This window comes from Dendrobates tinctorius, unplaced genomic scaffold, assembly GCF_039654945.1.
Source record: "Dendrobates tinctorius isolate UK_male_01 unplaced genomic scaffold, ASM3965494v1 ptg000215l, whole genome shotgun sequence".
Classification (NCBI taxonomy): domain Eukaryota; kingdom Metazoa; phylum Chordata; class Amphibia; order Anura; family Dendrobatidae; genus Dendrobates; species Dendrobates tinctorius.
Genome location: NW_027361882.1, coordinates 733080 through 756526, shown reverse-complemented (window position 1 = coordinate 756526; position 23447 = coordinate 733080). Strand labels below are relative to the sequence as shown.

Here is a 23447-nt window from a genome sequence, read left to right as displayed (position 1 = left end):
TGGTTCGGCCCCTCATCATCCCCCAGAAATCCATACACCATTACAGAATACATCAGGTGAAGGAATGGTTTCTGGCAGTGAATTACTGTAACAGCCGCTATTGATTTTCATTGCCTCTAATTTTATCCTGATAGGTTTTTCCTGAAACATAATGAAATTAGATCTTTGAACCTTGATCAGTTATTGAGTTTTCCTGAGTAACGACGTCTTTATGCATCATTTTTACATGACAAATACATGTAAACATTGGACTGCGCCACAGCCGCGGGGACCGGCATCGGCCCATCAACCGTATTCCATTTACTTCTGATGAGAATGATGGGAGTTGGACCCGCGGATAATGCAGATAGATCGTCAATATTACAGCTCTAGGAGACCCCTGAGATTATTATTTCATGGTCAACTCTACAAGTTTCTCATGTAACTTGTGCTTTAATTCCTCATTATTCTATCATTAAATGGAAGTAATCGTTCATACAGGAGCGGTAAGAAAGTATCACCTGTGTCACGGGGTCCTTCCACACAATCAGCAGAGCGAGGGAAGCGTAAACAATCCCAAGACCTTTATTATGTCATGATTAGTGTTGAGCGATACCATCCGATATAGAGAAATATCGGATCGGATTGGATCGGACCGATACCCAAAAAGTATTGGGTATCGCCGATTCCAATACCAGAAGTCATTTCAGCAGCCAATCACTGCCACAACAGTGGCTCGTTGCATTATGGGAACTTCCGATTCCGGTATCCGATATTGAAAAAATATCGGTACTCGGTATCGGAATTCCGATACAGCGAATATCGGCCGATATCTGATATTTACAGTATCGGAATGCTCAACACTAGTCATGATCCCAGTGCAAGTTCGACCCGCAAGCTTGGTGTTAATGACTTGAACCTGTTATGAATGGGTCACCGAGGAGAAAAAAGCAAAACAAGCTAAGTCACAGTAAACCAGAGAGGTTGGTAACTATGCAGATTGCAGATCCCTGATCCTACCACACAACTAGCAGCAGCCGTGGAGCGTACCTACGATGTTCCTAGATGCTTCATCAGAGCCGGAGGACTAAATAAGCCTGAAGCATGAAAAGGGGAAAACTAACTGCCCCAGAGCAGACCCCAAAGGAATAGATAGCCCCCACACATGTATTGACGGTGAAACAAGATGAAGGCACAAACATAGGCAGGAAAATAGGCTGAGCAAACGATGGGGCCCAAACTAACTAGAGAGGAAAGGAAAGACACTGTCTGCAACCTGCAAAAAACCCTACAAAAATAATGTCCGACACTTCTGATAGCAAAATTAACCCTGAAGTCACTAGACTTCTCCCACTATATCAGCACTCTGAAATATTCTGAGGCAGAGCAAAAAGAGACCAAATTAGTAAGGGACAAAAAGCAAATTGGCAAAATACTGATAAATAAGAGTGGAAATTCAGCACAGCCCCCAGCCGGGGTTGGCTGACCACACCAAAAAACTGAATAGACCAACAAAATCAAGTGTGAACATTAGCAGAAAAACTTAGCTTTAGATGACTGGAACAGAGCTGAAAAGCAAGAGCTGACAAGCCAGAAGGAATCACCAGCAACTGAATAGGGCGTCGGCTGTCTTAAATCCAATCTGAGACTCCTGAGGTCCAATCGTCATCCTCATTCTCAGGTGGCAGATCTCCACCGATCAAATCAGCCTCACTACCTCCTGTTACCACCAGAGGGAGTCTGGAAGGAGAACTCACAACTGGTGAACCAGAGAATGAACTGATAACAGTACCCCCCCCTTGAGGAGGGGTCACCGAACCCTCATCCACGCCACCAGGCCGATCAGGATGGGCCCAGTGAAAAGCACGAACCAATATCGGAGGCAGAGACCCAAGAATTATCCTCCTGACCATAACACTTCCATTTGACCAAATACTGGAGTCTCAGTCTAACCAAACGAGAATCCAATATTTTCTCTACCTCATATTCCACATTGCCTTCAACCAACACGGGGTCAGGAGGTGCTGCCATAGGATCCACTGGCTCAACAAACCTCTTCAACAGAGATTTGTGAAATACGTTATGGATCTTGAACGTAACTGAAAGAGCCAATAGAAATGAAACAGGATTAAGAATTTCCAAAATCTTATAAGGACCAATAAATCTTTGCTTAAATTTAGGAGATTCAACCCTCATAGGAATATTCTTAGACGACAACCAAACCATATCACCCACTTTAAACTGGGGACCAATGGTCCTATGCCGGTTGGAAAATCGCTGGGCCTTTTACTAAGAGAGTGACAACTTATCCACGACTTGGTCCCATATCTGCTGCATTCTCTTAACCACAGTGTCCACACCTGGGCAGGACGAAAATTCCAATTGCGCTGAAGAGAATCGAGGATGAAACCCAAAATTACAGAAAAAGGGTGACATCAAAGTGGCAGAACTAGCTGTATTGTTCAGTGCGAATTCGGCCAAGGGCAAAAATGAGACCCAATCATCCAGATCAGCAGATATAAAACATCTCAAATAAGACTCCAAGGTCTAGTTTGTTCTCTCAGTCTGTCCTTTGGTCTGGGGATGAAACGCGGAGGAGAAGGATAACTGAATTCCCAGATTGGAACAAAAGGCTTTCCAGAATCTGGAAACAAACTGGACTCCTCTGTCAGACACAATGTTCTCAGGAATCCCATGTAACCGAACCACCTGTTGTAAAAACAAGGGCATCAACTCAGTGGAAGATGGCAACTTTGGGCGTGGTACAAGATGGACCATCTTCGAAAATCTATCACAAATCACCCAGATAACAGTCATTCTCTGAGAGACAGGAAGATCAGAAATAAAATCCATTGAGACATGGGTCCATGGCCTCTTGGGCACCGGCAAGGGCATCAGCCACCCACTAGAACGAGAACAGGGTTTAGACCGATAACAAGTTCCACAGGACTGTACAAAATTCCTGTCGTCACGAGATAAGGCAGGCCACCAAAAGGACCTACTCACCAAATCTCTGGTGCCAAAAATACCTGGATAACCAGCCAATGCGGAGCAATGAATTTCAGACATCACTCTCTTTCTCCACTGGTCAGGAACATACAATTTTCCCAAAGGGCAATGCTCAGGTTTATCCTCCTGAAATTCCTCCAGGGCGCGTCTCAAATCGTGCGAAATGGCAGAAAGAACTACCCCCTCACCTAGGATGGTAGTAGGCTCGGTCACACTAAGAGAATCGGCAAAGAAACTCCTAGAAAGGGCGTCTGCCTTAACATTCTTAGTGCCCGGAAGAAAAGAGACCACAAAATTAAAACGCGTGAAAAACAAGGCCCATCTAGCCTGTCTAGGAGTCAAGCGTTTGGCCAACTCCAGATAAATCAAATTCTTGTGATCGGTGAGGACCACAACTTGATGTCTAGCTCCCTCCAACCAATGTCTCCATTCCTCAAATGCCCACTTCATGGCCAACAATTCCCGATTCCCCACGTCATAGTTGTGTTCAGATGGGGAGAACTTTCGAGAAAAGAAGGCACAGCGATTCATCTTAGAAGTCCCAGTGTCTTTTTGGGACTAAACAGCTCCTGCACCAATCTCAGAAGCATCTACCTCCACCTGAAATGGAAGTGAGACATCAGGTTGCTGTAAAACTGGAGCTGAAGTAAATCTCTGCTTAAGCTCCTGAAATGCTGAGATAGCCTCAGGAGACCAATTCAGCACATCAGCGCTCTTCTTGGTCAGATCAGTCAGTGGTTTGACAATACCAGAAAAATTACCTATAAATTTACGATAGAAATTAGCAAAACCCAAAAACTTCTGGAGTGCCTTCAAAGAAGTAGGCTGAACCCAATCATAAATGGCCTGTACCTTGGCCGGGTCCATTTCAGTAGTCGATGAAGATAAGATAAATCCCAAAAATGAAATCCTCTGTACACCAAAGAGGCATTTCGATCCCTTAAACAGGGAATTCTCCCTGAAAAAACGGGAACACAGTCCGGACGTGTTCCACATGAGAATCCCAATCACTAGAAAAGATTAAAATATCATCCAGATAGATGATCAAAAACTTATCCACAAAGTCTCGGAAAATATCATTCATAAAGGACTGGAAGACAGAAGGGGCATTAGTGAGCCCAAAAGGCATCACCAGGTACTCAAAATGTCCCTCCGGAGTATTAAACGCCGTCTTCCATTCATCCCCATGCTTAATGCGAATAAGATTATACGCCCCCCTGAGGTCAAGCTTAGTAAACCAGCATGCACTCTTAACTCTGGAGAATAAATCAGACATCAGAGGTAACGGGTACTGATATTTAACCGTTATCTTGTTAAGGGAACGATAATCAATACACGGTCTTAATGAACCATCTTTCTTGGCCACAAAAAAGAACCCAGCACCTAAAGGTGACGAGGATGGTCTAATATGACCCTTCTCCAATGACTCCTTAATATAGGATCGCATAGCATCGTGTTCGGGTACTGATAAGTTGAAAAGCCGACCCTTGGGAAATTTACACCCAGGCATTAACTCAATTGCATAACTCCTATGAGGAGGCAAAGACGCAGACTTGCTCTCACTAAATACATCAGAAAAATCGGCTAGATAATCAGGAATATCATGAAACTGAGGAGAGTTGGAGAAAACAGGAGTGTCCCTAAGAACACACTGACAACCCCAAATCACCACAGACCCAGATTTCCAATCCAAAACTGGATTATGAGTTTGCAACCAAGGAAAACCCAGAACAATAGTATCATGCAAATTATTTTCAGGTGTCAGAGAAAAAGCCCAATCCTGAGGAACGCCGCGCAGCAAGGAGATGACAATTTTAACCTGCTGCACAGAGCTCACCGATGAGTTAGGCTTCAAGGCTAGAAATAATTTACAATTATTCATAAAATTCAGAAATTTAGACCAATCCCCAGAAAACACATCAGGAGTAGGGATCTTAGGTTCAGCAGCATGTGACTGAATGAGGTAGGTGGAAATTCCCTGCACTTCAGCAGCCAGCTGCTCCACATGATCAGACAATTGCTTTTTTTTAACAACTTTTTCCTGCTTTTGAGTACCCTAGAATATGTGGCATGGCTGGTGATTCTGTTATGAATGGGTCACCGAGGAGAAAAAAGCAAAACAAGCTAAGTCACAGAAAACCAGAGAGGTTGGTAACTATGCAGATTGCAGATCCCTGATCCTACCACACAACTAGCAGCAGCCGTGGAGCATGCCTACAATGTTCCTAGACGCTTCGTCACAGCCGGAGGACTAAATAAGCCTGAAGCATGAAAAGGGGAAAACTAACTGCCCCAGAGCAGACCCCAAAGGAATAGATAGCCCCATACATGTATTGACGGTGAAACAAGATGAAAACACAAACACGGGCAGGAAAATAGGCTGAGCCAACGATGGGGCCCAAACTAACTAGAGAGGAGAGGAAAGGAAAGACACTGTCTGCAACCTGCAAAAAGCATTACAAAAATAATGTCCAACACTTCTGATAGCAAAATTAACCCTGAAGTCACTAGACTTCTCCCACTATATCAGCACTCTGAAATATTCTGAGACAGAGCAAAAAGAGACCAAATTAGTAAGGGACAAAATGCAAATTGGCAAAATACTGATAAATAAGAGTGGAAATTCAGCACAGCCCCCAGCCGGGGCTGGCTGACCACACCAAAAAACTGAATAGACCAACAAAATCAAGTGTGAACATTAGCAGAAAAACTTAGCTTTAGATGACTGGAACAGAGCTGAAAACCAAGAGCTGACAAGCCAGAAGGAATCAACAGCAACTGAATAGGGCATCAGCTGTCTTAAATCCAATCTGAGTCTCCTGAGGTCCAATCGTCATCCTCATTCTCAGGTGGCAGATCTCCACCGATCAAATCAGCCTCACTACCTCCTGTTACCACCAGAGGGAGTCTGGAAGTAGAACTCACAACTGGTGAACCAGGGAATGAACTCACAACAGGAACCAGAGCTGGTGGACCTGCACTTCTGGGGTTAAATGTTATGATCTCAGTACAGCCTCTTACCTGCACAACTGGGGCGTATTAGGGTGGCCTCTCCTTGGTTCGGGGAGAGCTTCTTATAGCCTCAGGAAGCTCCAATCCCCATCATACTTTTGCCCTTGGCAGAGTGTGTTGACCCCTGAGTGTGTTTGTGCTGTGTTCTTGTTTGCCTGATACTTTGGTTTCGACTCGGTCTGTTCTCTGGATACTGCTTGCTGGATTCTGTTTGGTACCTTCTAGGTCTGTTTGGCTTTGACTGCTGCCTGGCCCCGACTATCCATTTTGTCTCATCCCTGGTACTGTAGTGCTATCTCTGTGTATGACCCCCATTTGTCTGACCTGAGCATTCCTGTAATTGTGTCCTGCCAGTCTCTGGCAACAGGACGCTAAGCCCCGCCCCTTGCAGTCACATGACCGTATGTCCTTCACCGCTTGCTAACTTCAGCGTCTCCAGGTCCTGTTTGCCTGAGCTTCCCGGCCGTATCTGACCCCGGGCCCCCCTGCAGTGTGGGTGAGTCCCTGCTCAGCGGTGGCTGCACGCCGGCGCTGACAGGACCGTGACATATTATAGGCAAATCTAAAAGGTCCATAAAGAATCCACCACACAGGATAAAATAGTCCAGAACACGGATGCAGTTCAGTAACAGTATGAATGACCAAGGAGATGAGAGTCCAATAATCCAACAGACAGAGGATAAAATGGGTCCATATGCTTCCCCTTCTCTCTGATGTGCCTTCTTCACACGATCATCACCACACAGGGTCTGACTTGTACAGCTCCTGTCCTCCCCAGCCCCCTCCTTATGTCCAGGGGTAGTCAGACAGGTTGGGTCATATTTCAGGCCCCCCCAGACCTAACAAAGGTGCCTTGGGGATTAAGGCACTACAGGGGGTTCATCAAGAGGCATAGATACAGTCAGGCTGCAGACAGTAAGTGAGCTAATTCAGTTATCAGACTTTTGGAAGGTAATTGAGACTCTAGATAATATGGGAATACACGGAATGATCATACACGGCAACAAGAGAACACTATGGAAATCCGTAAAATATAAATATACACAAAATGATACCCAAATAACTTATCACACCATCACAACCTGGTTTTCTGGAGTCACCAGACTGGACCTCATCAGTGTATGGACGAATCCTGGTGCAGGCGCCGAATGTGTTGTAGTTTATCAGAGTTTCCCAAACTTTCCAAACTTTGAAACCCATAGACAAGCTCATTTATCCTTAGTAGCCCTGGAGAGACAATGTTTTTCAGTGATCCTCAACAAATGTACTTTTCCAAGATCAAATTACTCCGCAATGAAGGTGAAAGAGCATAAAAGAAAAGGTAGAGGTCACTCGTTAGTCAATGGGGGTGTCAGCAGGATGAGGAATTTGTAGGCTGGAAAGAGACATGGAGACTACAGTTAATGGTGTCTGTGTTGTAAGCTCTGCAGAGACAAAGCCTGGCTAGAAGAAGTTGTCATGATGGTCTGGGCCAGTCGGAAGACATAAGAAAAGTGAACAGCTGTGAATCACTGCCCTTTCGTTATACCCCTATATGGTCACTGGTTTTTAGACAGCTTCATACATTCGGTAACTTTTTTATCATCTAGGTGACAATATCCACTATAAATGATGACCATGTAGTAAACACAAGGCACCACTGAATGGTATATACAACAAAAATATTCTTTATTTGCAAATAATTAAAAACATATATAAACAAGGTGCTGAATGAATGGGGACACACTCGCCATAGACTCACCACAAACCAATGCTAACAGCAATACAACAAATTTCACAATGTGAAACAATCACAGAGGACCACAATGCCCTATCATGAGTAAATTATGAGCCTAAAGAAGAGGCATACATATAAAAAAGGACTGTGCATCCACTTCTCACAACTTAAATGCTGGCCTGTGCCAATGCTATACTGTCAATGGATTTAAAAAGATGTATGAATGTACATACCAGTGGTAGAACGGTGGTGAACCCTGTATGTCCCTCTGCCCCAACGCATGTTTCGCACAGCTTCTTCGGGAGATGTGAAGAAACTAAAACTACAATAATAAATGCGGGTGTGAATCATTGAATAATTAAAGAAGCACTTTATCCAGTCATCAAATTATACAGCACTGTGCATTTACAATTGCTCATTTTCTCTTTCTACCCGGCTATTTGTTCTCTTTTACATTAGGTCTATGAGATCACGTGATTAATAACTGACGAGAGGAATCCTTCTAAGCTCTATGTAGAATCAGGAGGTCAATTTTCTTTGCGCAAGTCTTGATTCTTCACTGCAAAAGTACCTAGCAGGGGGAGGATGTAACAGCTGGGTCAGGAGATGAAGATGGGGATGACAAATGCAGGAAAAAGAGACCTAATATATGTATACAGAGGAGAGAAAAGAGGAGAATTATCTGGGTAGAAAGGCAAAATGAGCAAATGTAAGTACACAGTGCTGTATAGTATGATGATTGCAATGTATTAAGAGGATAAATTCATTGATGAGAGGAGGAGGAAGAGAAGGAGGAAGAGGTGGAGGAGGAAGAGGATGCAAAGGAGGAAGAAGAAGAAGAGGAGGAGTAGGAGGAGGAGGATGTGAAGGGGGAGGGCTTTCTGGCTTTGGAAAACCATTTCCTTTAAATAAAAACAAACTGGTCTTTATTCACCCTCCCTTGGTCCAGAGCTGAGCCTCCATTGCTGCTCCGGTTCTCTGTTATTGGCTGCAGCTTTGATGTCACGTCAACAGTGCTGCAGCCAATCAGTGACCTCAGCGGCTTGTGCGTTCTTCCCTAAGCAGAGATGCTGAGCCCAGTTATTGGCTGTCGATGTGATGTCATCTCTGCTTGGTTAGTCAGCGCTGGACCTGAGGAGGAGGAGTAATGCACAGGTTGTTTGGATTTTTTTTAAACATAGGGGACAGAAGTTTTCTGAAACTGGAAAACCTTTTTAATGGTCAGTACAGCATTGGCGGTCAGAAACAAGCAGACACAGGGGACGACGCAAAGTAAGACCAGAAGGCAAACCCAAGGGCAACGTGTGGAGGTAAAAAAACAGAAAAGTGGGAGACAAAGACTGAAACCAGGTGTCCTGCGAGGCACAGTCAATGATATCCCTGGACTGACCTAATCTAGCAACAAGTATATCATGTAGGACCTGGGGGTCCTGTAGGCTCCCGGTGGTGGGGTCAATTGGCTGCACCAGTAGGCAGTCTGTAAATCAAGGTTTCAGCATTATGTGGCAGCGATCGGGTACATTCTTACTTTAGATTTTTTTTGCTGTGATTATTTTTAATTTATTTTATAAAATGATGTAAAAATGATTTAAGAATGGAGAAAACCAATGTGTGTGCCTTTGTCACATTCACTTCCTCTCTGTATGCACAAGCATTGAGTTTTGTGACCTTTCACGCTCCCGGGTTACATGCGTCCAACCTTCAGGATAAATATATAGCATGTGAAAAAAAGCAAAAAACCCGAACCCGATCTCCCTATAAATTTCATCTCCAAACTTTGTCCATTTTGACTGTGCTGGTTCAGTGAGCGGGAATCATAAGAAAATAATCTCTCCTGACATAACTTGGGATTTGCTCGCCCGCTATGTAGATTCTTATTCAGCCCAGATGTCATCTTACTTAGCCAAATTGTGAGCCTAATCTACACGGATGGGCTACATCTGGCTCATAAAAGCTTAATGATGCCTTCTCCTTGGACAGCCATGAAGTCCAAATGAGAGTGACAAGTGTAGAGGTCTATCTCTATTTTGGGTCGTGATACCTCCGGGGAGTCGTCTTAGTTATTAAAATGCAAAATGTGCCCTTGAAATACTTTGAATCCTGGAAAGCGCCTCAATATAGTCCCACATTGTGCGCGGTGAGATGGAGGTCACCAGTAAACACCAATAACCACCGCCATATGTCATCTACCTGGCACCACCATGCATCTGTTGTCTTTCATCATTGACCAGAAAACTCTAGAAATGAGTACTTATAGAAGGTTCTTGTATAGTTTACCTCTTCCAAACCAAGACTTTTATGAAAAATATAATATTTTTGATTTTAAAAAATTGGTATTACTCATTTTTGGATCATGAGGGCCAGCAAGCGGAAACCTACCAAGGGCCAACCGATGGATCTCCTGGCCGTAGACAAGGATTTGTTTAATAGCTCAATATTCAAGGCGGGGGGTCCTATGATCATGGTGGGATGTTAGGTAGTGATGAGCAAATTGATCAGATGCAAATTTTCTCCAAAGTATAGTTCCAATTTGACCATGTTCACCAGACAGGCTGCTTCTGTACATTTTTTATAGCATTCACCACTTGCATTGCACATTGCATTCAGCCCGGTTGTTTTTTTACATAATACTTGGAAGTCTGCTGTTATTTAGCGGTGTCATCTACTGACATTTTACTTTTAATGTCTGTATTTTTTACCTTACTGCAATTTGTAGCTAACTAAGGAAGCGTTCACAGCTAATTTTGACCTCTATTACTTTTATATAGTATTGCCATCCATTCTGGTTTAGCTACCCTCTACTGTGCAGCTAATAAGATTTTTTGCTATCTTTGAAGCACATTTATTTATGTATTTATTTGTGGTTTTCCCCAACTTAATGCCCTTATGACAGGGGGCTATTGTATGTTGTGAGCTCATTTTCTCGTTCACCATTGATGTCCGATGAACTCCCTCTGCTGGTGAAAGGAGGTGGTGAGGCAGATTTGGATGGGAGAAACCTGTCATCTGAACAGGTGGATTGCGATTGGACATCCGGAATCTCTGAGTGGATATAAGGCTGCCGACGCCCTTGTAAGGTTGCTGGTGATTTCTCTGCTCTGAGCTCTGGCCTCCAGTTCAGTTCCTGTCTTCTGAAAGCTAAGTTTTGCTCTGTTATTGTTCCGTGAGATTTTGTCTGATCTGCTTAGTTTTGTGTTCAGCCTGCCCCGGCTGGGGCTTTGCTGAATTTCCATTTTGTCCCTGATCGGTTAAATCTCTTTTGCTCTGTCTTCAGAATATATCAGAGTGCTGATATAGGGATTTTGAAGTCTAGTGACTTCAGGGCCGTTTTTCTTATCAGACGTGTTGGGACATTTTTGGTAGGGTTTTTGTGGATTGCAGCTAGCATCTTTTCTGTCCTTTCCTATCTAGTTAGTTGGGCTCCATCATTTGCTCTGCCTGTCTTTCTGTCTGTGTTTGTGTTTTCATCTGTTTTCACCGAAAATACATGTTGGGGGCTGTCTATTGCTTTGGGGTCTGCTCTGGGGCAGTTTAGATTTCCCCTTTCTTTCTTTAGCCTTATGTAGTTCTCTGGCTGTGACGAAGTGTCTAGGATCACTGTAGGAACACTCCACGGCTACTGTTAGTTGTGTGAATAGGATCAGGGGTCTGCAATCCGTTAGCTACCAACCTCTCCGGTTTTCTGGACTTAGCTTGCATTTTTGTTTTTTCCTCCTCCGGTGCTCATTCATAACAATTGTCCATTTTCTGCTTAAAGAATCTTCCCATTTCCAAATTTATGAGTGGGTGTGGGTGTAACATCATATATATACGCATTTCACAAATGTATTCAAATTAGCAGCAAAATCAGGAGAACATTTTCCTTCTATCAACCATTAGTCTGAATTTTTCCGGATACTGACTATAACTATTTATTTAATAAGATGTCCTGTGTGTTCTGCAGTCCAGCTAAATGAAGAGGACACAGCTGTGTATAAAGGGCTAATCTGCTATTAGAAGGGCACAACATCCTTGTAAATGATTAATTTTCTAGTAAGAGGACACCGCTGCTTGTGAAAGGTTAATCTGCTCATATTTGCACAGTTGCTTGTAAGTAGTTCATCACTTTACAGAAGTACACAGGCCATTGTAACGGGTTAATAGAAGAGCACAGCTACTTGTAAGTGGTTAACCACCTAATAGGAGTGTACAGCTGTTTGTAAGGAGTTAATCTGCTAATAAGACGATATATATATATAGCTGCTTGTAAGTGGTTCATCACCTAATAGGAGGACACAGACGCTTATAAAGGGTTACTCTTCTAATAAAAGAACATAGCTGCGTGTAAGTCGTTCATCACTTAAGACGAGTACACAGCTACTTGTAAAGGGTTATTGCCTAATACAGGAACATAGCTGCTTGTAAGTGGTTCATCACCTAATAAGGAGGACACAGCCACTTGTAAAGATTTACTCTCCTAATAGAAGAACATAGCTGCGTATAAGTGGCTCATTGGCTAATATGACACAGCTCATTGGAGGATACACCTGCTTGTAAAGCGTTAATCTGCTAATAGGAGGATATTGCTTCTTGCAAGTGGTTAATTGGCTAATAGGATACAGCTAATTGGAGGACACAGCTGCCTTGAAAGAGTAAATATGTTAATAGAAGTACATAGCTGCTTGGAAGTGGTTCATCGGCTAATAAGAGGACTCAGTAGCATGTAAAGGGTTATGTTAAGGCTTGCAAGAGACATCAAAAGCAATAAAAAGGGATTTGGGGAATATGTCAAAAGTAAAAGAAAAGTCAAAGATGCTATAGGATTTTTACAGGATGAAAATGTGGAAATGGTAAGAAAGGATGTTGAGAAAGCCGAACTTTTAAATTCCTATTTTGCATCTCTTTTCTCTCAGAAAGGAAATGTAAGGCTGGTTTTACACTTGCGCTTTTTTGTGCTGTTTTTTAGCGCAAAAAAACCACATGCGGTTTTTCCCCCTATCTTTTACATGGGTGCGCATAGGTGCGCATACAAATGCGTTTGTACGTGTTTGTATGCGCATGCGTTTTTTGTAGTGTGTGCTCGGGCGCACAAAATGCATCCTGTTGCATTTTTTGTGTGTCTGACTTGCCCCCAAAAAACGCATGCGCACGCAATGCGTTTTTCTACAGCAAAACACCCATTATAGTCTATGGGTGCGCATACGTGCGCATTGTAATGCACACGTATGCGCAAAAAATGCATGCTTTTTTAACAAAAAATGCACCAAAACCCGCAAAAAACGCACACAAACGCATGATGCGTTTTTTCATGTGTTTGTGTGCGCAAAAAAATGCACAGCAAAAAAACGCAAGTCTAAAAGTAGCCTAACATCAACTAATCTTCACTGTCCTATTAAAGGAATAGAAGAATCCAGGATATCTATAAACAGAAAGATAGTGTGGAAACACTTAGCTAACATAAATGAATTCAAGTCTCCAGGTCAAGATGAATTTCACCCCACCCCAGTACTGAAGGAGATAGCAGAAGGAATTTTTGAACCACTCTCCATAATCTCCATAAGCATTTGACAAAGTATCTCACACCATCATTATTGAAAAAATGGCTAAGTATGGAATGGACAAGGCAACTGTTAGGTGGATTTATAACTGGCTTAGTGATCGGATCCAAAGAGTGGTCGTAAATGGCTGCTCATCCAGTTGGAAGAATGTCTCAAGTGGGGTACCACAGGGCTCTGTCCTGGGCTCTGTATTGTTCAACATCTTTATCAATGATTTAGATGAAGGAATTGAGGGTTCACTGATTAAATTTACTGATTACACAAAGCTTGGAGGGATAGCTAATACTAGAGAAGAGAGAGGATTCAAAAACATATAAATAAACTGGAGCAGTGGGCAGCAACTAACAGAATTGTTTTTAACAGGGAAAAATGCAAAGTACTACATCTGGGCAATAAAAATGAAAAAAGCATATACAGAATGGGAGGAATAGGGCTAAGCAACAGCACATTTGAAAAAGACTTGGGTATACTAATAGATCATAAACTGAACATGAGTCAACAGTGTGATGCAGCAACAAAAAAGGCAAATGCAATTCTAGGATGTATTAACAGAAGCATACAGTCTAGATCACGTGAAGTCATTATTGCCCTCTACTTCTCTTTGGTCAGACCTCATCTGGAATACTGTGTCCAGTTTTGGGCGCCACATTTTAAAAAAGACATCAACAAACTGGAGCAAGTTCAGAGAAGAGCGACCAGAATGATGACCGGTCTGCAAACTCTGTCTTAAGAGGAAAGGTTGCAGGATTTGGGAATGTTTAGCTTGCAAAAAAGAAGACTGAGAGGAGACTTAATAGCTGTCTACAAATATCTCAAATGCTGTCACATTGTAGAAGGATCATCTTTATTCTCATTTGCACAAGGAAAGACTAGAAGCAATGGGATGAAACTAATAGGAGGAGACACAGATTAGATATTAGAAAAAACTTTTTCACAGTTAGGGTGATCAGTGGAACAAGCTGCCATGAGAGGTGGTGAGTTCTCCTTCAATGGAAGTCTTCAAACAGAGGCTGGACAGACATCTGTCTGGGATGATTTAGTCAATCCTGCTTTGAGCAGGGGGTTGGACCAGATGGCCCAGGAGGTCCCTTCCAACTCTACGATTCTATGAAGTTGAGTATCCCACTACACACTGCACAGTAACAACAGCAATTAAACCACACAGAGATGGCTGTAGGATTTGCGTTCACTGTTGCTTCTACCCTCCTCCTCCATATGCTATATAAAATACAGGGATTAGTCTGATTTTTCCCCCCCCGCATGATAGAATCTCTCAGCTCAGAATCAGAGACCCTCTCATGGAGTGAGACCCCAGACTTGAACCAACTTCAGACTCCTTCTCTTAAGGGCCTGTCACACTAAGCGATATCGCTAGCAGTATCACTATAACATCACTGGTTTTTGTGACGCAGCAGCGATATCGCTATGTCTGATACTTACCACCGACCGCCTCCCCCGCTGGTTATCGCTGATCGCGCGAGAACGTCCTGAGCCGTTTCTCGTCGTCAGCTTCCTGCTGGGCTTCCTGCTGTGACGACGAGCGACACGTGGACGCGGGCAGGAGGACGTCAGGATCGCCTCGTCGTAAGTAGCGACCCCCGACCCCTGCGATGTCGCTGGTGAGATCTGCCTGCGTGGCAGCTCACTAGCGACCACTTAGCGATGTGCCAGCGATACTGACCGCGTCATATCACTGGTCGGGATCGCTGGTACATCGCTAAGTGTGACCGTACCTTTAAAGGGCCAGCAGTTTTATCATAGAGTCAATGAGGAAATAATTAAATTTTTCTAATTATATTTATATTTGAGAAACATTTATATTTTGTAGTAGGCGATAGGTCCATTTTAAGGTTCTGTGCCTACAAGTGGGTTCTGCAACCATAAATCCTAACATGACACTCTGACTGCCAACATCAGTTGTTTGTGCCTTTAAGTGAAGAAGTAAAATGTACTTTCAATCAAGACTTTTCTTTAATGAGAACTCCATAAATAAGGCTTAGAAGTTGTTTATTAGAGCCAAAGAGTGAAACTGACTTTTGTGTGATTCTTCTGTAAATCTCATTCCTCAGAGGTGTAACACCATGTCTACGCTTGATGAAAGACACCATAAATGCCGTGTTTCCACAGTAACACTGATGCCACCCCGCCAGCCTGGATAGTGTATATGAGAAAAGGTGAAAATGCCGGTCCGTTTAATCCACCGCCCTCTGTTTCCAAAATTTGCAGTGTCTGCAAAGAGCTCATGGAGGCACGTAGACAATTGTAATTACATGAATCATTCCCCGGCCTTCCAAATAATGACGGAAAATGCAAAGTACAAAGTGAAATCCCATTAATGCAACAGTGGATGAAAAGCTTCTCCTGCCGTGTACAGCACCATGCGGCGTAACTGACAGGCAGCGCTATTCACAGATCTACTGCACCTAACGTGTTACTAAGGACACTGATTGCATCCAGTGTGATGAAGGTTGGAGATGATAAAATCAATTCATTACAATTTGTGCCAAAATATGTCCGCTGACATTTTACACATTTCAAAAAATGCATCAACCCGAAGAGGCTCACAAGACCTCAGGTGCAGTTGTGAGATAGCCTGTACGTGGGATGCAGTGACGAGCAGGAGGCAGAGCAAGAGTTAATGGGTTTATTACAGGGGATACTCCATGCAGGGAGAGAATGTGTTACTAGGGAGTAAAATTGAATAATATATCAAGGTAAGAACAATTGTTCATGAAACGGGTAAACTTATCAGTCGGCTGGTTTCCCGGCTGTGAAGGCTTGAAATCCCATGGTGGTGCCCACACAAGTGACGCGTGAAGTCTCTGGCGTGGTCCTAAAGAAAGTTGAGGATCTGGCTCTTGATGAAAGCGGCGTATTCTGGTTCTCCTAGGCAAGGTCCTGCATTCAACGTGATGTGGCACAGTCTGTGGAACCACCGGAGTGTGACTCAGTTCAGCTGTGGAGGCGGGGGAGAAACTACAAATTACCAGGTCAGTCTTAGGCCGCAGCGGAACGGTGCGAGATGGCTTCTCAGTGGCAAGGGTGAGCGGGCACACAGCTACTTGCTCACAGTCAGTGTGCGCATAGGCCAGGGAACTCCAAGCGGGCCTGAGATATTGTGTCGCTCCAAGAAGAGTGAACCAACTTTCTTCTGCTGTGCACTCTGTCTCCCCATCAAGTCTTTCGCTTTCCTGCGCACTGTCCCTTTTATCCCTGACATGCCCCCCACTGTTGAGTGCAAAGGTCTGTCCGGGTCAGAAAGCTTTCTCCCTGGCAACAATAGTGACAGCACTGACAGTTCGGGAACCTGCGCAAGCGAGGTACCACCGGCCCGGTTCATCTTCCTACACAGTCACATGGGCTTCCCCATAATGCCTTGCAGCTATGACATCACATTCGATAGCATGGCCAATCAGGGGTGACTATCAGAGTCTGTATAAAAGCAGAGGCAGGGAATGCAGCAGCCACTTTAGAGTGAATCTGGATAGTGAGAAGACGTCACAGATCACAACATAGCCATAAATATGGAGAGAAAGACACAAATACTGAAGATACCATACAGATAATGTGTGACAGGCTAGCAGTAAAGAACATTAACCGTCCGTTAACCCATAGCCAGATATGTTGAGGTCACTTGGATGTTACTAAGACTGTGTTAGCGTTAAAGAGCTTGAAATGAATTGGATGCAATCCTAGGAGACCTCTCAGAGTTGCACATGTCTTTTCTGGGTAATTGGAGTAGCCCCTTTCAATTGGTCATTGGTCACACCCAATCTGTAGCTCTTTTGACAGATGTAAAGCAAAAAAGATAAAAAAAGAAATGGCCCATGTTGAATTTCTATATGCCTAATCTTTTGTACCTAAGATATAAAAGTCGTGGCAAGAGGTCTCTGCTTGAAGATTTCTCATCTTTACATAGAGAAAAGATTCATGCTAGGGCGAACAGTTCTTGCATCTGTACTGGGGGAAATGGTTGGAAAAAAATTCTGCTCACTTTATGTGAGAAGAGTCCCAGAACAGAGTGTTACAGGAAGGCAGAGTGCTGGGAGGTCTGAGTTTATGTCTGTTCCTCATACAGAATATCATGTCCTCAATCTATCTAAATAAAATATATAGATAAATATAAAATGAAGGCACTTAGCACACAAATGGCCAATTCATGTGGGTCCACCAGCCATGACAAAGTGACCTTTCTTTTGCTGGGATCCAACCCTTTTCTATCAGAGATGCCTCACAGGGGCAACTAATCTACAAGTACAGTATAAAGGGCAGGTAGAATCCAGCACTAATGAACACGGTCTATGTGAGTCCTCTCTGTAAGACTCAGCGCGTCCTATCCTCATCCATCTTCTGGGTCAGGTTCGGCCATTAAATTCTATTAGAAGAATCCACGTGACAAGGTTAAAAACAGAAGAATCTCATTTACTTTAGTGTCCATCTATGTTCATCCATTCCTCGCTGATCCATTATTAAGAATCAATAGATAATAAATGTTTAGACTCTACCTGCTCCAGTCTTCGAGAACTCATCATGAGAACTCATCATTGTTTTACTCAAATGAAATAATATATATGTGAATGTGTGAATGTAGTCTGAGATTAATGGGAACAGGAGGAGGATGAGGAGTAAGAAGAAAAGAAGGAGAAAGAGAAGGAGGATGAGAAAGAGGAGGAGGAAAAGGAGGAGTAATAGAAGGAAGAGGAAGAGCAAGAGGAGGAAGAGGAGCAGGAAGAAGAGGAGAAATGGGAGGAGGAAGAAGAGGGGGAGAGAGGAGGAGAAAGAAGAGGAGGATGAAGAGGAGAAGGGTAAAGAGGAGGAAGAAGAAGAAGAGAAGAAGCAAGAGGGGGAAGAAGAGGAGGAATAAGAGGCAGATGAAGAGGAGAAGGAGGAGGAAGGCTTCTATTAAGATTGCTCCCCTGAATATGGCTCCAGAAATATGGGCCTTTTTTAGTGCTTATGTTTATGCTCTTTAATCAGGGCAACATAAAGTCGTGTCCCTGAGAATATGTGGGCCACGACTCCTTGGTAAAAATCATAAAAATGAGCTCTAACTAAAAGGTCCATATGTTTGGAAGGATTTTAACAACAAAAAATGGTATGTTCAGTGGAGCAGCAGTAATAAGAAATAAGCAGGAGCTGCCCCTTGCTTTCTACACCCTTTATGTTTCTTGCTTTATGCCCTCCTCATGTGCCTCTCCTTCTACTCCTTTTAATGGCCCTCACCTTTTGCCCCCTCCACAACTCGCCTTCTGTCCCCTTTATGTCTTTTGCTTTCTGTCCCCTCCGCTTCCCTCGCTTTCTGCTCCCTCCGCATCCTTCACCCTTTGCCCCCTCGGCGTCCTTCACCTTCAGCCTCCTCTGTGTCCCTCACCCTCTGCCCCTTTTGTATCCCTCAGCTTCTGCTCCCTTTATGTCTCTTGCTTTGTGCCCCCTATGTGTCCCTCATCTTCTTCCACATTTTTGTCTCTCACCTTCTGTCTCCTTTATGTCTCTCGCATTTTGCCCTTTCTGTGCCCCCTCCATGTCTCATCTTCTGCCCCCTCTGTTTCCTTCAGCTTCTGCCCCCTTCATGTCTCTCACCTTCTGCCCCCTCCATGTCTCTCATCTTCTGCCCCTTCTGTGTCCTTTGGCTTTTTCCCCCTCTATGTACCTCGCCTTCTTCACCCTCTGCATCCATCACCTTCCATCTCCTCTGTGTCTCTCACTTTCTGACCCCTTCATGTCCCTTGCAGTCTGCTCCCTCCATTTCTTTGCTTTATGCCCTCTCTGTGTCTCTCACTTTCTGCCTCATTTATGTCCCTTGCAATCTGCCCCATCCATTTCTCTCGCTTTATGCCCCCTCTGTGTCTCTCACTTTCTGCCTCCTTCATGTCCCTTGCAGTCTGCTCCCTCCGTTTCTCTCGCTTTAAGCCCCATCTGTCTCACACTTTATGCCCCCTTTATATCCCTTGCCGTCTGCCCCTTCCGTTTCTCTCGCTTTATGCCCCCTCTGTGCCTCTCACTTTCTGCCCCCTTCATGTCCCTTGCAGTCTGCTCCCTCCATTTCTCTCGCTTTATGCCCCCTCTGTGTCTCTCACTTTCTGCCTCCTTCATGTTCCTTGCCGTCTGCTCCCTCCATTTCTCTCGCTTTATGCCCCCTCTGTGCCTCTCACTTTCTGCCCCCTTCATGTCCCTTGCCGTCTGCTCCCTCCATTTCTCTCGCTTTATGCCCCCTCTGTGTCTCTCACTTTCTGCCTCCTTCATGTCCCTTGCAGTCTGCCCCCTCCATTTCTCTCGCTTTATGCCCCCTCTGTGTTTCTCACTTTCTGCCTCCTTCATGTCCCTTGCCGTCTGCTCCCTCCATTTCTCTCGATTTAAGCCCCATCTGCCTCTCACTTTATGCCCCCTTTATATCCCTTGCCGTCTGCCCCTTCCGTTTCTCTCGCTTTATGCCCCCTCTGTGCCTCTCACTTTCTGCCCCCTTCATGTTCCTTGCCGTCTGCTCCCTCCATTTCTCTCGCTTTATGCCCCCTCTGTGTCTCTCACTTTCTGCCTCCTTCATGTTCCTTGCAGTCTGCTCCCTCCATTTCTCTCGCTTTATGCCCCCTCTGTGCCTCTCACTTTCTGCCCCCTTCATGTCCCTTGCCGTCTGCTCCCTCCATTTCTCTCGCTTTATGCCCCCTTTGTGTCTCTCACTTTCTGCCCCCTTCATGTCCCTTGCCGTCTGCTCCCTCCATTTCTCTCGCTTTATGCCCCCTCTGTGCCTCTCACTTTCTGCCCCCTTCATGTCCCTTGCAGTCTGCTCCCTCCATTTCTCTCGCTTTATGCCCCCTCTGTGTCTCTCACTTTCTGCCCCCTTCATGTCCCTTGCCGTCTGCTCCCTCCATTTCTCTCGCTTTATTCCCCCTCTGTGTCTCTCACTTTCTGCCCCCTTCATGTCCCTTGCAGTCTGCTCCCTCCATTTCTCTCGCTTTATGCCCCCTCTGTGCTTCTCACTTTCTGCCCCCTTCATGTCCCTTGCAGTCTGCTCCCTCCATTTCTCTCGCTTTATGCCCCCTCTGTGTCTCTCACTTTCTGCCCCCTTCATGTTCCTTGCCGTCTGCTCCCTCCATTTCTCTCGATTTAAGCCCCATCTGCCTCTCACTTTATGCCCCCTTTATATCCCTTGCAGTCTGCGCCTTCCGTTTCTCTCGCTTTATGCCCCCTCTGTGCCTCTCACTTTCTGCCCCCTTCATGTCCCTTGCAGTCTGCTCCCTCCATTTCTCTCGCTTTATGCCCCCTCTGTGTCTCTCACTTTCTGCCTCCTTCATGTTCCTTGCCGTCTGCTCCCTCCATTTCTCTCGCTTTATGCCCCCTCTGTGCCTTTCACTTTCTGCCCCCTTCATGTCCCTTGCCGTCTGCTCCCTCCATTTCTCTCGCTTTATGCCCCCTCTGTGTCTCTCACTTTCTGCCCCCTTCATGTCCCTTGCAGCCTGCTCCCTCCGTTTCTCTCGCTTTATGCCCCCTCTGTGTCTCTCACTTTCTGCCCCCTTCATGTCCCTTGCAGTCTGCTCCCTCCATTTCTCTCGCTTTATGCCCCCTCTGTGTCTCTCACTTTCTGCCCCCTTCATGTCCCTTGCCGTCTGCTCCCTCCATTTCTCTCGCTTTATTCCCCCTCTGTTTCTCTCACTTTCTGCCCCCTTCATGTCCCTTGCAGTCTGCTCCCTCCATTTCTCTCGCTTTATGCCCCCTCTGTGCCTCTCACTTTCTGCCCCCTTCATGTCCCTTGCAGTCTGCTCCCTCCATTTCTCTCGCTTTATGCCCCCTCTGTGTCTCTCACTTTCTGCCCCCTTCATGTTCCTTGCCGTCTGCTCCCTCCATTTCTCTCGCTTTATGCCCCCTCTGTGCCTCTCACTTTCTGCCCCCTTCATGTCCCTTGCCGTCTGCTCCCTCCATTTCTCTCGCTTTATGCCCCCTCTGCGTCTCTCACTTTCTGCCCCCTTCATGTCCCTTGCAGTCTGCCCCTTCCATTTCTCTCGCTTTATGCCCCCTCTGTGTCTCTCACTTTCTGCCCCCTTCATGTCCCTTGCCGTCTGTCCCTTCCATTTCCCTCGCTTTATGCCCCCTATGTGTCTCTCACTTTCTGCCCCCTTTATGTCCCTTGCAGTCTGCCCCTTCCATTTCTCTCGCTTTATGCCCCCTCTGTGTCTCTCACTTTCTGCCCCCTTCATGTCCCTTGCAGTCTACCCCTTCCATTTCTCTCGCTTTATGCCCCCTCTGTGTCTCTCACTTTCTGCCCCCTTCATGTCCCTTGCAGTCTGCCCTTTCCATTTCTCTCACTTTATGCCCCCTCTGTGTCTCTCACTTTCTGCCCCCTTCAGGTCCCTTGCAGTCTGCCCCTTCCATTTCTCTCACTTTATGCCCCCTCTGTGTCTCTCACTTTCTGCCCCCTTCATGTCCCTTGCAGTCTGCTCCCTCCGTTTCTCTTGCTTTATGCCCCCTCTGTGCCTCTCACTTTCTGCCCCCTTCATGTCCCTTGCAGTCTGCTCCCTCTGTTTCTCTCGCTTTATGCCCCCTCTGTGTCTCTCACTTTCTGCCCCCTTCATGTCCCTTGCTGTCTGCCCCTTCCGTTTCTCTCGCTTTATGCCCCCTCTGTGTCTCTCACTTTCTGCCCCTTCATGTCCCTTGCTGTCTGCTCCCTCCATTTCTCTCGCTTTATGCCCCCTCTGTGTCTCTCACTTTCTGCCCCCTTCATGTCCCTTGCCGTCTGCCCCTTCCATTTCTCTCGCTTTATGCCCCCTCTGTGTCTCTCACTTTCTGCCCCCTTCATGTCCCTTGCCGTCTGCTCCCTCCATTTCTCTCGCTTTATGCCCCCTCTGTGTCTCTCACTTTCGGCCCCCTTCATGTCCCTTGCAGTCTGCCCCTTCCTTTTCTCTCGCTTTATGCCCCCTCTGTGTCTCTCACTTTCTGCCCCCTTCCTGTCCCTTGCCGTCTGCCCCTTCCGTTTCTCTCGCTTTATGTCCCCTCTGTTTCTATCACTTTCTGCCCCCTTCATGTCCCTTGCCGTCTGCCCCTTCCGTTTCTCTCGCTCTATGCCCCCTCTGTGTCTCTCACTTTCTGCCCCCTTCCTGTCCCTTGCCGTCTGCCCCTTCCGTTTCTCTCACTTTATGTCCCCTCTGTTTCTATCACTTTCTGCCCCCTTCATGTCCCTTGCCGTCTGCCCCTTCCGTTTCTCTCGCTCTATGCCCCCTCTGTGTCCTCTACCTTCTCATCTTGTCCTGGGAGGACCCTGGCACCTGGAGATAAGTTTTGCTTCCGATGCAAATGGTTGGAGTGTCCAATCACTCAGTATTATCATAATTAATGAGTCAGTCTGCAGCGCCGGCAGACATTCGCTTTTAGTCATCGGAGTCAATTCATTGGCATTTGAGCAGTTGAGGGGGCATGTCCATGTTACCACTGACTCACCTGCAATTAGCAGCCGTTTCCACAGAGTGGGAGAGCCGGTGGAGAGAGAACACGAGAAGGGAACGTGTCTTAGTACGTCAGAGGCAGTCGCAGCACACAATAGATCTGTCAGGCGTTCTCCGGTACGAGCTGCATGTATCTGAATGGAAAAAAGTCACTCACTCTTCCTTATATGGAGAGATTTCATTTATAACAATTTTCTTCTGTCCGTTAGAATATCGGCAGAGGAAGCCGAAAATCATATTGTTTAAATCAAGAAGCTGAACTGGGGGCAAGAAGGGGGGATTCGGTGGTAACCGCCGAGCAGAGGAAAGGTGCAACAATGGCAAGGAGATGACTGGGGGCAGGAAGGGGGGATTCGGTGGTAACCGCCGAGCAGAGGAAAGGTGCAACAATGGCAAGGAGATGACTGGGGGCAGGAAGGGGGGATTCGGTGGTAACCGCCGAGCAGAGGAAAGGTGCAGCAATGGCGAGGAGATGACACCGGGTGTAAATGTAAAACTGGAGATTGTACTTAAGCTTCCAATAAACAATGACAGGCCACAAAAGATGATCCTAAGAAAAGCGTCAGATTCAGTGCTAAATAAATTAAGAATAAAATAGACAGATAAATCTAGGGTGAAAAGCGATTGTAACACGGTCACGACGGACGGCGCTCTAATACTACTTCCTACTGGTTCTATATTGGTCACGATGAAGATATCAACTCTAGGACACCCAAGGTCTCAATGGGCTCAAGCCAAGAACAAAAGACGGGTGATATCAGG

The 23447-nt window shown here is 45.5% G+C and overlaps 1 long non-coding RNA gene across 1 annotated transcript in view; it reads right to left on the bottom strand.

Moving 5' to 3' along the window:
• LOC141058827 (uncharacterized) overlaps positions 1-22780 on the bottom strand; it is a 32146-nt gene extending 9366 nt beyond the window's left edge. Inside the window, exons 1-2 of the long non-coding RNA XR_012222325.1 lie at positions 22681-22780; positions 7951-8039 (exon numbers count right to left, since the gene is read on the bottom strand). This is a non-coding gene — a long non-coding RNA (uncharacterized lncRNA). The remainder of the gene's footprint in view (positions 1-7950; positions 8040-22680) is intronic.
• Between the last annotated feature and the right edge of the window lie 667 nt (positions 22781-23447).